Genomic DNA, 12757 nt, shown 5'->3' on the forward strand with positions numbered 1-12757 from the left:
AGAGCTCATAGGCTAGTATATAACAGTCAAATTACTCAGCAACATCCAAATCAGAACAAATGCTTGGTTCAATGGTCCCCTGGTTCTAATGGAGTTCAGTATTGGTGTGGCTGTTTCAGTGATCACAGAACCAGTCTTCAAAGTTCACTCTGGACTCCAATCGTTAAGTTTGCACAAGACCTCAGTTAGACTGAGAACCTATACCAGGGAACCTTTACAGGATAAGGGTATAACTTTGGTCCCGGTCTTGTATGAGAAGCAACTGATTCAAGCTTGATGAGGAAAAATTCATTTTGATTGGCTCAACATTTTTCGATTAGAATTCTGAACTCTGAATTAAACACCTAGATGTTTTTTCAGGGAGGTCGAGGTACTATCAGGGAAGCCATGGCCACATTTCATGTTGACCCAGGTAGCAATTCCGTGACTCTGCAAGGCCCCACCAGTGCCATTTGCATTGTGTGCAAAAGCAGAGGCAGAAATCAGGAGGCTGGATAGCAAAGGAGTCATGAAGCCAGTAAAGTTTGTGGAATAGGCAGCACTGGTATTACCAGTTGTGAAGCCCGTGGGGTCAGTTTCTTTTATTGGGGACTTTAAAGAAATGGTAAACAGCTTCTTACCGCTAGATAAATATTCAATCTATTGTGCTGAGGATTGATGCGCACACAAAGCTGAGGGGAAGCTGGACATAAGTCATACTAACCTGAAATTATGGTTTGAGAATTCCCAGAAATTAATTGCTGCAATTTAACACTTATAAGACTTTGCACCAATATATGAGACTGCGCAGGCTGACAATACCCAAAATGGCAATCTTTCAGCCGATGATGGTGAACATTTGACGAGATCTACCTCAAGTCACCATTTATTTCGATGACCTGTTAAAGCAGGGAAGCTCATTAAGAAACACTCAGAGAACATAGTCCTTAGATATTTCTCCCAGGTGGGCGTATACCATGGAAGGGAATAATGTGTGTTCCACGTGACCTACTTGGGCTACAGAGTCGACAAGACTGGGTCACAACTCGGAAGATAAAGTGAGGGCGATCAGAGGTGCCCTGGTTCCCACGTCTGTACCAAGCTCAGGTCTTTCCTAGGGCTGGTGAATTATTACGGAAAGCTCATACATAACCCTGGCCTCCATCCTCGCACCTTTTGCATCAATTCCTGAAGAAGGGTCTGCCTTGGAATCGGTTGTGTCGCCAAGCTATCGCTTTCAGAGAAGTGAAGAAACAGCTATCATCCTCTAAGGTGTTGGCACACTGTTATCCCAAGTGAGATCTGAGATTGTCATGCAATGCCTCTCCATAGGGCACTGGGGTAATATTAGCTCAGGTGGCCCAGTGGAGAGGGACACCCCACAGTGAATGCATCCAGGATTTTCACTAATGCATAGTGTAAATACACCCAGTTAGAGAAGGAAGGTTTGGTGGTCATATTTAGTGTCAGGAGGTTCCACCAATACTTTTGTATGGATGCAAATTTGGAACAATAATGGACCACAAACCTCGACTAGATATTTAAAGAGGACAAGTAGGAACACCATCTGGAAGGCCCAAAAGCAACCATGGCTGCTTTGAGCTGCCTCTCACTGGCAGATACACCACCAGTGGTGCTACCACTGGAAGATTCTGTCTTGGTTTTAAATATTCTGGACACACTCTCAGTCACCGCTGACGATATCAGATATTGGACACAGAAAATTTGGTCCTGGCAAACCTGAAACGACTGGTGGTGATAGGGGAATCTCAAGGGCCGTCACATCTAGAATTGGAACCTTTTTGGACCTGGACAGACAAGATCACAGTAGAGGATGGAATATTATTATATGGGGCAAGAGTGATTGCCCTGAGCAAAGGTCACTGTCAGCTACTGGCTGAACTCCAGGGTCATCCAGGAGTTTTTAAATGAAGAGGTTACATTTGGTGGCCAGGATTGGATGCAGACATAGCTGCGGAAATAGTGCCACCACCCAGAGGGCAAATAAGAACAAAAATTACCATCAGCTCCCCCCCACATTTATGGAATTGGCTGGGTAAACCCTGGATTTGGTTACATGTTGACTACACAGGCCCTTTCAATGGGTTCAATGTTAATAGTCATTATGTCCAGCCAAAGTGGCTAGACGTGCACAGAGTTCATTCGTCAAACACAGGACTGACTATCAAAAAGCCGTGCACCTTCTCTTCCTTTCTTTCGCTCTTTCTTTTTTACTCTCGCTCTTTTTTTCTCTCGCTCTCTGTGTTAAGCATTGAAGATACCTTTGGAGTCTGAGAGTGTCGCTGTTTTGATGTCTTTGCAGTCTGAAGAGAATGAATTTCTTCCGAGATGCTCCGGGTGCAAGAAGTGAACTACTGTGAATTCTGTTGCCTGTATCCAAGGCAGGTTTGGAGGAGCCTGACCCGGTGCTAAAACATCTGAGGAGGAGCTTAAAAAAAGTCTTGGTTCTTTAGGGAAAGTGAGTTCCCTGACTGGGACTGTTTTTCGGACCCAGTCAGGGAGCCCTGGCTGACAGATTAGAAAAGGAGAGTGTCAGAGGTTCTGTTCCCTCTGAGAGCTGGGTCAGTGTTAAGGATTCACCACATGTCAAGGACCCATCATTTTGTGACGGGATACTTCCTCTGTGCAGTCATTTTCATTGACCTTGTTCATATCCAACTTCTGTCTGTTTAAACACTGTTCCCTGGTAATGATGTGTCTGCAGAACCTTTTTTTGATCAGGAACCAACAAGCAACTAACTTGCAGGCTGGTCCTCTCGAATAAACTAAGCTTCTTTATTCCATTTTCCAACTGATCCCCACAGTCCAAAAGTCATCAATAGCTTATGGTTCCCAGTTCACTGCTTCAAACTAAAATTGATAAAAGAATAAATTCCAGTGAGGGTTCTAACTTCAATTAGGGTGGCCACATCTTACCAGAGCTTCCCTTGAGAGAAGTGTGGGCAAACTTCACAGAATAATATAACTGCAAAACATAAAAGACCATTTGGCTCATCTTTGTTTGAGCTATTGTATCATTCCCTGCTCTTTTCTTTATAACCCTTCAAATTTCCATCCTTTCTTTTTATTGTTGTCATACTGCGTGCAGTTCTGATCACCCCACTATAGAAAGTTTATAGTTAAACTGGAAAGAGTGCAGAAAAGATTCACCCGGACTGGAAGGTTTAATAAGGAGAGGCTGGCTGGGACTTTTTTCCCTGGAGCATAGGAGACCTGAGGAGTGGCCTTATAGCAGTCTATAATGTCATGAGAGATATAGTTAAGGAAAATAGCCATCAGCTGTTCCCTGGAATAGGGGTGCCCAAAATTAGAGGGCATTGGTTTAAGGTGAGTGGGGAGAGACACAAGGGTCCTGTGGGGCAATTTTTTCACTTAGAGAGTGGTGAGGTCTGGTACAGGCTGCTGGATGAAGTGGTGGAGGCAAGTACAATTTTGTTATATCAGAAACATTTGGATAGGTACGTGGATGGGATAAGTATGGAGAGATTGGCCTGCATTTGCTCCATATGAGACAAGTTAAATTGTGAAAACAGAGCAATGTGGACAAGTTGGGCTGAAGGGCCTGTTTCCATGTTGTAAATCTCTGATTTTTTGACTTCAGTTTGTTTTGGATATGAAAAGAGGATAAGAAAAGATTAAACACTTTTTTTTTCTGTGAGAGATGCTGTCACTGTTTTGCCTGGATTTATTGTTTAAAATCTGAACCAAAAGGTGATATTTGAACAGGGCAGCTTGATCCTAGTCTAATAAGAATGTGAATTAGCAAGAAGGAGATGCCTGAAGTGTATTGTTCTTGACATAACTGGAATAACAATGGTCTTTGCTGTCAGTTCTGTATCTCCAAGTGCAGTGCCATTACACTGGAGTGTCTGCCAGGTCAGAGAACATCACTAAACTCATGACACAGAATTGTTTGTCATCAGAAGTGAATTTTTGATATATTACAACCGGATGAGGACTAATTTTGTATTCAAAAACATTAAATGTTAACCTCATTGGAAGAGTTTTGTATAATTTCAGTCCTGCAATATAAATTAGTTCCAGCTGTGGCTTGATTAAACCTCCTTGGCTATCAGGCTATTGGGAAGAACACTTGGCGTTCCATCATAACAGCCCTATTATTCCATTATTTCACTCTCTTGGGTTGATGACAGCTGCTATTGTTTCATGAAGTGATGTCAATTTCAAATATAGTGCACAGCTTTGTTCACAGTGCAGGTTTTCGCATTGAATTTGATGACAAAGACCAGAATACAAGTGTTTTTTTTTCAATTTCTTTTTGCTGTGAATTTGGCACTTTTCATTGTGAAAGATGTCATTGATGTAGGAACTCCTATTTTTAGCACCCAGAGTTGGGTGTCAAGCTCCCTCCTAGCAGATATAGCAGTGACTGGTTACAAGAGTGGATAATTGAATCATGGTGTTTGAGCAGGTTCCTGTTCTGTAATACTTAGTCATAGCAAGTTTTGAGAAAATTTGTAACTCTGGTTGAGGTTTTAAATGTAGGTTTGCTCACTGAGCTGAAAAGGTTCATTTCCAGACGTTTCGTTCCCTTGCTAGGTAACATCTTCAGTGGACCTCGCGCGAAGCAATGCTGAAAATTCCTGCTTTCATATTTATATGTTTTGGGTTTCTTTGGGTTGGTGATGTCATTTCCTGTGGTGAAGTCACTTCCTCTTCCTTTTCTGAGGAGGTGGTAGATGGAGTCTAACGTGATGTGTTTGTGGATAGAGTTCTGGTTGGAATGCCATGCTTCTAGGAATTCTCGTGCCCATCTTTGTTTGGCTTGTCCTAGGATGAATGTATTGTCCCAGTCGAAGTGGTGTCTTTCCTTATCCACATGTGAGGACACTAGTGAGAGAGGGTCATGTCTTTTTGTGACTAGTTGGTGTTCATGTATCTTGGTGGCTAGTTTTCTGATCGTTTGTCCAATGTAGTGTTTGTTTCAGTCCTTGCATGGTATTTTGTAAATGTTGTTAGTTTTGCTCATTTTTTTATATAGGGTCTTTCAAGTTCATTAGCTGCTGTTTTAGTGTATTGGTGGGTTTGTGGGCTACCATGATGCCAAGGGGTCTGAGTAGTCTGGTAGTCATTTCCGAGATATCTTTGATGTAGGGGAGAGTGGCTAGGGTTTCTGGACGTGTCTTGTCTGCTTGTTTGTGAAACCCAAACATATAAATAGAAAGCAGTGATTTTCAGCATTGCTTCGCGTGAGGTCCACTAGATGTTACCTAGTAAGGAAACAAAACGTCTGGAAATGAACCTTTTCAGCTCAACGAGCAAACCTACATCCAATACTGAGTCATGTCTGCTTGGGTGACAATAGTAGCCTTTTGGTGACATAAGAGCATTAGAACTAGGAGCAGACATAGGCAATCTAGCCCTTTGAGCCTACTCAACTAATCAATAAGATCATGGCTGATCTTTTCTTGGCTTCAGTTCCACTTATCCACCCTCTCACCATAACCCTTAATTCCTTTACTGTCCAAAAATTTATAATCTTAGCTTTAAAAACATTCAATGAGGAAGCCTCAACTACTTCACTGGGCAGGGAATTCCACAGATTCACAACCCTCTGGGTGAAGAAGTTCCTTCTCACATCAGTCCGAAATCTGCTCTCCCTCTTGTCCTAGTTTCACCTGCCAATGAAAACAATTTCTCAATTCCATCTTGTCTATTTCCTTCACAATTCTATGTTTCTATAAGACTCCTCCCCCCCCCCCATTCTTCTAAATCCCAATGAATGTAATCCCAGTCTACTCAGTCTGTCCTCATAAGCCAACCCCCTCGACTCTGGAATCAATCTAGTGAACGTCCTCTGTACCCCCTCATGTGCCAGTCCATCCCTTCTCCAGTAAGGAGACCTAAACTGTATGCTGTACTCCAGGTGTGACCTCACCAGCAGCCTATACAGCTGCAGCAAAAGCTCCCTGCTTTTAAACTGCTTCCTTTAGCAATGAAGGTCAAAATTCTATTTGCCTTTTTAATTACCTATTGCACCTGCAGACCAACCTTATGTGAATCATGCAAAAGGACACTCCGATCCCACTGCATGCTGCAATCTTTTTTACCATTCAAATAATAGTCCTATTTTACTGTTCTTCCTTCCAAAATGAATGACTTCACATTTATTAATATTATACTCCATCTGTCAGACCTATGCCCACTCACTTAAAGTATCTATGTCCCTTGGCAAAGTTTCAGAGTTCTTTACACACTTTGCTCTGCCACTCATCTTAGTGTCATCCGTAAACTTTGGTAAATTACACATGGTCCCCAACTCCAAGTCATCTGTGTAAATTATGATTAGTTACAGTCCCAACACTGGTCCCTGAGGCACACCATAGTCACTGATCGCCAAACAGAAAAGCACTCATTTATTCCCTCTGTTTGCTTCCTGTTATTTAACCAATCCTCTATCCATGCTAATACTTTGCCCACAACACCTTGCATTTTTATCTTCTGCAGCAGCCTTTTGTACAGCACTTTGTTGAATGCCTTTTGGAATTCTAGATGCACCACAGCTACTGGGTTCCCTTTGTCTACCATGCTCATAATATCTTTACAGAATTCCAGTAGATAGGCATGATTTGCCCTTCATGAACTTATGCTGCGTCTGCCCAAATGGGACAATTTCTATTGAGACGTCTTGCTATTTCTTCCTTGATAACAGATTCAAGCATTTTCCGACTACAGAAGTTAAGCTAACCAATATATAATTCTCCATCTTTTGCCTACCTCCTTTTTTAAACAGTGGCATCACATTTGCTGATTTCTAATCTGCTAATACCTGATTCCCCAACCTTGGGAAAAAGACTGAGTACATTTACCATATCCATGCCTCTCATGATCTTATACACTTCTATAAGGTCTTTTTTTTTAAACGAGTGCTGATTATTTCTTGAATTTATTGTTTTTGAGGAGCTACAGTTAGGGAACCTGTAAATCACTTCAATCAATTTCTATTTTCCTTAACTATCTCTTATCCTCACTCAGTGATTCTACATTTTGATCTTCTGGACAAGAATAATTTCTCACTACTATATTTCTTTTATTCTTTATTAATAGAGTTACCCAGCAATCTCCTTTCTAACTTTTTGAAAGTGTCAAATATCTTTTGAATATTCAGTTGTTAGCTTTGGTCACCTTGTAACCATGTATCTGTATTGGTGATCATGTCTTGGCCATTTATTTCTATTTGTGCTATCAATTTACTGACCTTGACATGAAGTGCTTTGTGCTTTAATTCTGTCCTTCTTACTACATTTTGGTTCTTTGAGCGCATTTGCTGGTGCACTCTTATGTTTTTATGTACTATCCTGTCATACTTGGATGATCTGGATTGCCACCCTGTACCATTGCCTTTAGATTTGTCCTTTCTCTTTAACATCCCAAATCTTTGTGCACAACTTAGTCTTCTCCACAAACCTAGCTATTTGGTTTTCGGGTGCATTAGTCTCAGCGTGGCTCAAATGAGGGCAGTCCCAATGGAACAGATCCCTCTTTCCAAAGTATTGGTACCAATGCTCCATGATTTGAAATCCACTTCTTCCCACACCAACCTTTTGAGCCACGCATTTAAATGTCTCTGATTTTATTTACCTTCCAGCAATGTACTTGTGACTTGGGAGTAATTCAGAGATTTATACTTTCCGTGGTTATACCTTTTAATTCTGCTGTTGCTCTCAGTAGCTCCTTGTTCGTGGTTCTACCTATACTGTTAGTGTCTACATGGGCCATAACAACTGGATCCTTTCCTTCCCACTCCAAATTGCTCCACAGTTCTGAGGATTTGTCCTTTAATCTTGGCATCGGGAGGCAACACAGAGCTCTGAAGCTGTGATCCATGATGCATATTGCTCTTTTATGCAACTACATTGCTTCCAAGCTCCCCACACCAAATAGCCCCCATAACCCTGGTGCTGCGGTCCCTTTGTTCATCCTCCGTGCAGTCTCTGTTCCTGTCCACAGAGACCAGAAGAACGTTGAACCTGTTGGACAACTGCAATTGCTGAGATTCTCTTGGGGCTAAGTCCTAAGAATGAATGGTAATGTGTTGTCACTTGGGCTCTACAGTGACCAATACAGTGAAAACCTCCAACTATCGCTACAAACTGGTGCCATGTTGAATAGTTTAGAATAAAAAAAAAGCTGAAAGAGATTCCATCTTTGTTCTGTCGCCTCTGCCATATGTCCTGAGCAATGACCCCCTCTGCTGCCTGCACCAGACCCACCAATTTTGGAGTCGCTATTCTTCCATCTCTTTGTTGAGCCCACCTCGCTTGGGTTGGCAATGCTATGTTGGACCTAATACTCGCCCTGATACCAGGAACCCCTGGCTCCACTGTCGCCTCCTCAACAATAACAAGGAGTCCCAGGCTCCAGGCCTACCACAAGCAAGATCCACTTCCTCACTGATAATCAGGAGTCCCCACTCTGGGCCTACCAGAAACAGGAGTCACCACCTCACCATTAACCAGGTGTTCCAGGCTCCAGGTCTACCACAACCAGGAGCCCCTGCTCCGGGTCGACCGGAACCAGGAGTTACCGCCTCACTGATCAGCAGGAGTCTTCAGTTCCGGGCCTACTGCTACCAGGATCCACTGCCTCACCGATTACTAGGAGTCTCCGCTCTGGACCTGCCGCGGCCAGGAGTCCTTGGCTTTCCTGCTGCCACTGCCTTGACGATGCCTGGAGTCCCAGCTCTGGGCTGACTGCAACCAGGAGTCCCTGGCTTTGCTGCCAGGTCAGACTGCAGCCTTGTCACGTGCTTCCCTCCTCTGCAATGTCACCTTCTCTGCCACCATGAAGAAAAAGAAGAAAAAAGGATAAAGAAAGAAGGGAGGAAGCAACCAGTCTGGAATGGACAGGCTTAGGACCCCAAAGACTGCCAACTTTGCCGGTGCCGCCATCTTGGTCCCTGTCCACAGACCAGATCTGAAGTACCTAACCGTGGGTGGTGTGACTGCCTCCTGTATCCAGGTAACTTTTTTCCTTCCTGATGTATCAGTGTCCAAAGTTCTGCAAGTGTTATGAATGCACGTTTTCTGCATTTAAGTGAAATTTGCTCCTGCCATATTTGAAGAGGTGCACTATCTATTCAAATAATATGTTAAATAATGTCTGTTAAAATCTGCAAATATGTTTCATGCAAATGTGCAAAGTATGTACCTAACTAGTTTCACACAACACTTCAAGGCTCTTGAGAGAAGTAATGTTCATGGGGTTTTGGATCAAAGCAAGTTTACTTGTTCTTTGTTGCATATTATAATAATAATAATAATTATTATTATTGCATGTATATGGGTGATTTCAGACACCAATATTTGCAGAGTTAACGGTTAATGAATTGGGGATACACTAGTGTAAGTCAATGGGAAGCTGTCTCACCTTTTGAATCAGAAATCTGACTTCAAGTCCCACTCCAGGTAAGTCAAGAGTGACACTTGAGGGGTGCTATACTCTTGGGGGGGAAGAGGGGTATCATCTTTCTGATGAGATGTTAAACTGAGGCTTGATCTGCTCTCTCAGGTGGACAAAAAGCTTTCTCTTGTGATAAAGGACAGTGGTGTGTCCCTGCTGACTTGGTCAATATTTATCTATCTATCCATGTTAGTAAAGCAGACGATCTGGTCATTATGACATGTTTATGGGAACTTACTATGCACACGGACAGCTTTATTTCCTAATTACTATAGTCATTGCATTTCATTGAACTGAATGTTGGGATACCCTTAAATCATGAAAGGTGCTTGGTAGGTGCAAGAACTTCCCTTTTATCCACCTGGGACTATTGGTTTATGAAAAGCAAACACACTGATTTTGCAGTTGATTCTTTAAAGGATGATCAAACTGCTGCACTTGTTTTTCTAGTTTCATTCCTCGCTGATTATCAGGAATTCCATTCTGTTGCATGTAATAAAATTCCACTGCTTTATATCTGCATTAGTTCAATATTTAGTTTTCTCTGCGCTCAGTCCTCCCACCATTCATGAACAGACAAAGTAGGAACTGCTGTATGAGGCGAAAGCCAGCTGTGGAATTGCAAGAATAGTGGTTGGGTGAGTGTGGGGAAAGTGGAGGGTTGAGGTGGCTCTTAGATTTAGAAATGGAGCCCAAATGCTGATTTATTGCTGAGTGCATCAAACAGTTTCTGGTCTCTGACCAGGAGCTGAGGTGGTTTCAGGTCAGTTCAGAATCCTGGCAGAATGCCCATGTCTGGCGTGCTTAATGTTCCAGTGTTGACACTGCATTCAAGAAAGTGTGCAAAAACGATAAGTACTTGGGAAATCACATGGACTATAATGTGTGATCGCTCCTGCCGACGTGGCTGCTATTCTTATTGGATAGATATGCAACTCTGGTCAAATACTTAGAGTTCTCTTATCAAGGCTTTGTTAAGGTAATCAAAATAAGCGTTCATTCTGGGTGGAATTTCCGTACAATTTACAGTATACAGTCACAGAATGTCACCAGAGTTAGCATTCAGATTTTGTGGTGGTACCAATTTGGGGTCGGAGAAGCTGAAGAATTCAACCTCCACCCCAGACCGTCCTAGAGTGTAGGAATTTGAATAGGGTCTCCAAGTACTCATTTAACATCTAATGTCTGACATTTCTCTCTTGTGCACTCTCTGTCTGTCTGTCTGTCTGTCTGTCTCTCTCTCTCTCTCTCTCTCTCTCTCTCTCCTCTTTTTTTTTGCTCCTGACTCTCCTCCCATATGTGTCTGTGTGTCTCTATCCTTTCCCCCGGCCTCCAATCCATAGCAGTCTGCCCTGCAGACCTTGCAATAGCCTGCTGAGTATGCTGGGGTGTCGCACTGCTGCAGACTTCTCCTTTTATTTTGCTTTGATTTTTTTGTTCGCACCCATTAATGAACTTATATAAAAGGAAATTAGTAACATGTGTTGATTTAAGGGGAAGCTTTAAGTAATTGCTGCGGAATTGGTGAATATTGGCTTGTGAGCAAATATTTTCTTGAATCAAATGTTCCTAACTATAAAAGCAAGAATGAATATGGCACTAAACCAAGACTTTGTCTGCTCCAGTAAATAAAAGAGCTTTGAAAATCTCCACAACACTATTTGGTAGAGAGCAGGAACAACATTCATTGCCATCAATCTGTTTATCTGGTGCTAGTTGAGAAAGCAATATGGCCACTCCCTGCTCCTACTTGGATAAATACTTTGCCATTGCTGGAGTTCCTGAGCGGTGGCCCAGGAGATAGAGCCAAGATTGAAGGCACAACCCAATGAGTGAACTAATCACTGAGGCAGGCTTAAATATCCTAACAAAGTCGGATGCGTTAGTGGCTTAGTGGTTGGAACTGCTGCCTCACAGTGCCAAGGACCTGGGTTCAATTCTAGCCTCAGATGATTGTGTGGAGTTTGCATATTCTCCAGTGTCTGCGTGGCTTTTCACCACTGGGTGCTCCGGTTTCCTCCCACAGTACAAAAATGTGCAGGTTAGGTGGACTGGCCATGCTAAACTGCCTGCGTGTCCAGGGATGTGCAGGCAAGGTTGATTGGCCATGGGAAGTGCAGGGTTACAGGGTTAGGTGGTGCAATGCTCTTTGGAGAAGTGGTGTGGACTCGATGGGCCGAATGGCCTTCCTCCACAATGTAGGGGTTCCTAGATTCTCTGACAGTCATTAATGAAGTTACCAGGTCCTAGCAATCCAGTGCCTGAAACTGAGGCAACATCTTTGTATGTTGTTTTATGGGTGAGGTGGCGGTGTAGTGGTCATGTCACTGCCCGATATTTTAATGCTTTGAGGAGCGTGAGTTCAGATCCCAGCTTGAGAAGCTGATGGGACTGAAGTTGAATCCCAAAGTTGTGACGGCTGGTATCAATGGTGACAATAAGGCTATGATTGAATGATGTGAAGACCCCATCTGGTTTATTGTTTTCCTTTTCAGGATGGAAAAGTGCCATTTGTACCTGGTGTGGGGTCTTCAAACCTCAGATAGCTGCTCTTTGAAATGGTCCAGTGAGGGTAATTAAAGATGGCCAAGTAAGGTGGACTGCAGCAGTTCAAGAAGGCAGCTCACCACCACCTTCTCAAGGACAGCTAGGGACAGGCAATAAATTCTGATCAACCAGTGAGTGCCAACATCACAAAAATGAATTTTCAAAAACTGCTAACTTTGCCAGCGACACCTGTGAAAGAACAAAGCAAAAATTTTGGATTGTTACTTGAAAGTTCTGGTTTTGAGATTGGGGAAGAAAAAAATGTCATACTTGCACGCTGCTTGGGGGAGGTGTGGAAAGAATCATAGAATCCCTACAACGTGGAGGCAGGCCATTCAGCCCATCAAATCCATGGTCATCCTCCAAAGAGCATGCCACCCAGGTCAACCCCACCAACCCTACCCTGTAACCCTCCATGTCCCATGGCTAATCCACCTAGCCTGCACACCCCTCTGCACTTATGGGGCAATTTAGCACAGCCAATCCAGCTAACCCACACATCTTTGGACTGAGAGGAAATCCATGCAGACACGGGGAGAATGTGCAAACTCCACACAGATAATAGCCCGAGGGTGGAATTGAACCCTGGTCCCCGATGCCGTGAGGCAGCAATGCTAACCGTGAGGCACTGTGCTGTTGAAACAAAATTGCAATAGGTAACATCACAAAAAGTTGAAATAAATGTGTTTTTTAAAAAATCTGCAAAAGCATAAATGATTTATAAAATTGCCTTCTGTAAGCAATGAGCTTTTTGCTAGTAACATGCAACAGGACAGAAAAAGCCCAA

The 12757-nt window shown here is 43.0% G+C and overlaps 1 protein-coding gene across 4 annotated transcripts in view; it reads left to right on the forward strand.

Annotated features, from left to right (window-relative positions):
• Positions 1-12757, forward strand: part of cd276 (CD276 molecule) — a 346648-nt gene that overhangs the window by 30400 nt on the left and 303491 nt on the right. The window contains exon 1 of one of the 4 annotated variants that reach the window (XM_060853773.1): positions 10042-10061. The exons of the other annotated variants lie outside the window; for them this stretch is intronic. The gene's annotated coding sequence lies outside the window, so the exon portion shown is untranslated. Of the gene's footprint in view, positions 1-10041; positions 10062-12757 lie in introns of those variants that run through there. 4 annotated transcript variants of the gene reach the window in all.

Source organism: Hemiscyllium ocellatum, chromosome 42, assembly GCF_020745735.1.
Source record: "Hemiscyllium ocellatum isolate sHemOce1 chromosome 42, sHemOce1.pat.X.cur, whole genome shotgun sequence".
NCBI classification, from domain to species: Eukaryota; Metazoa; Chordata; class Chondrichthyes; order Orectolobiformes; family Hemiscylliidae; genus Hemiscyllium; species Hemiscyllium ocellatum.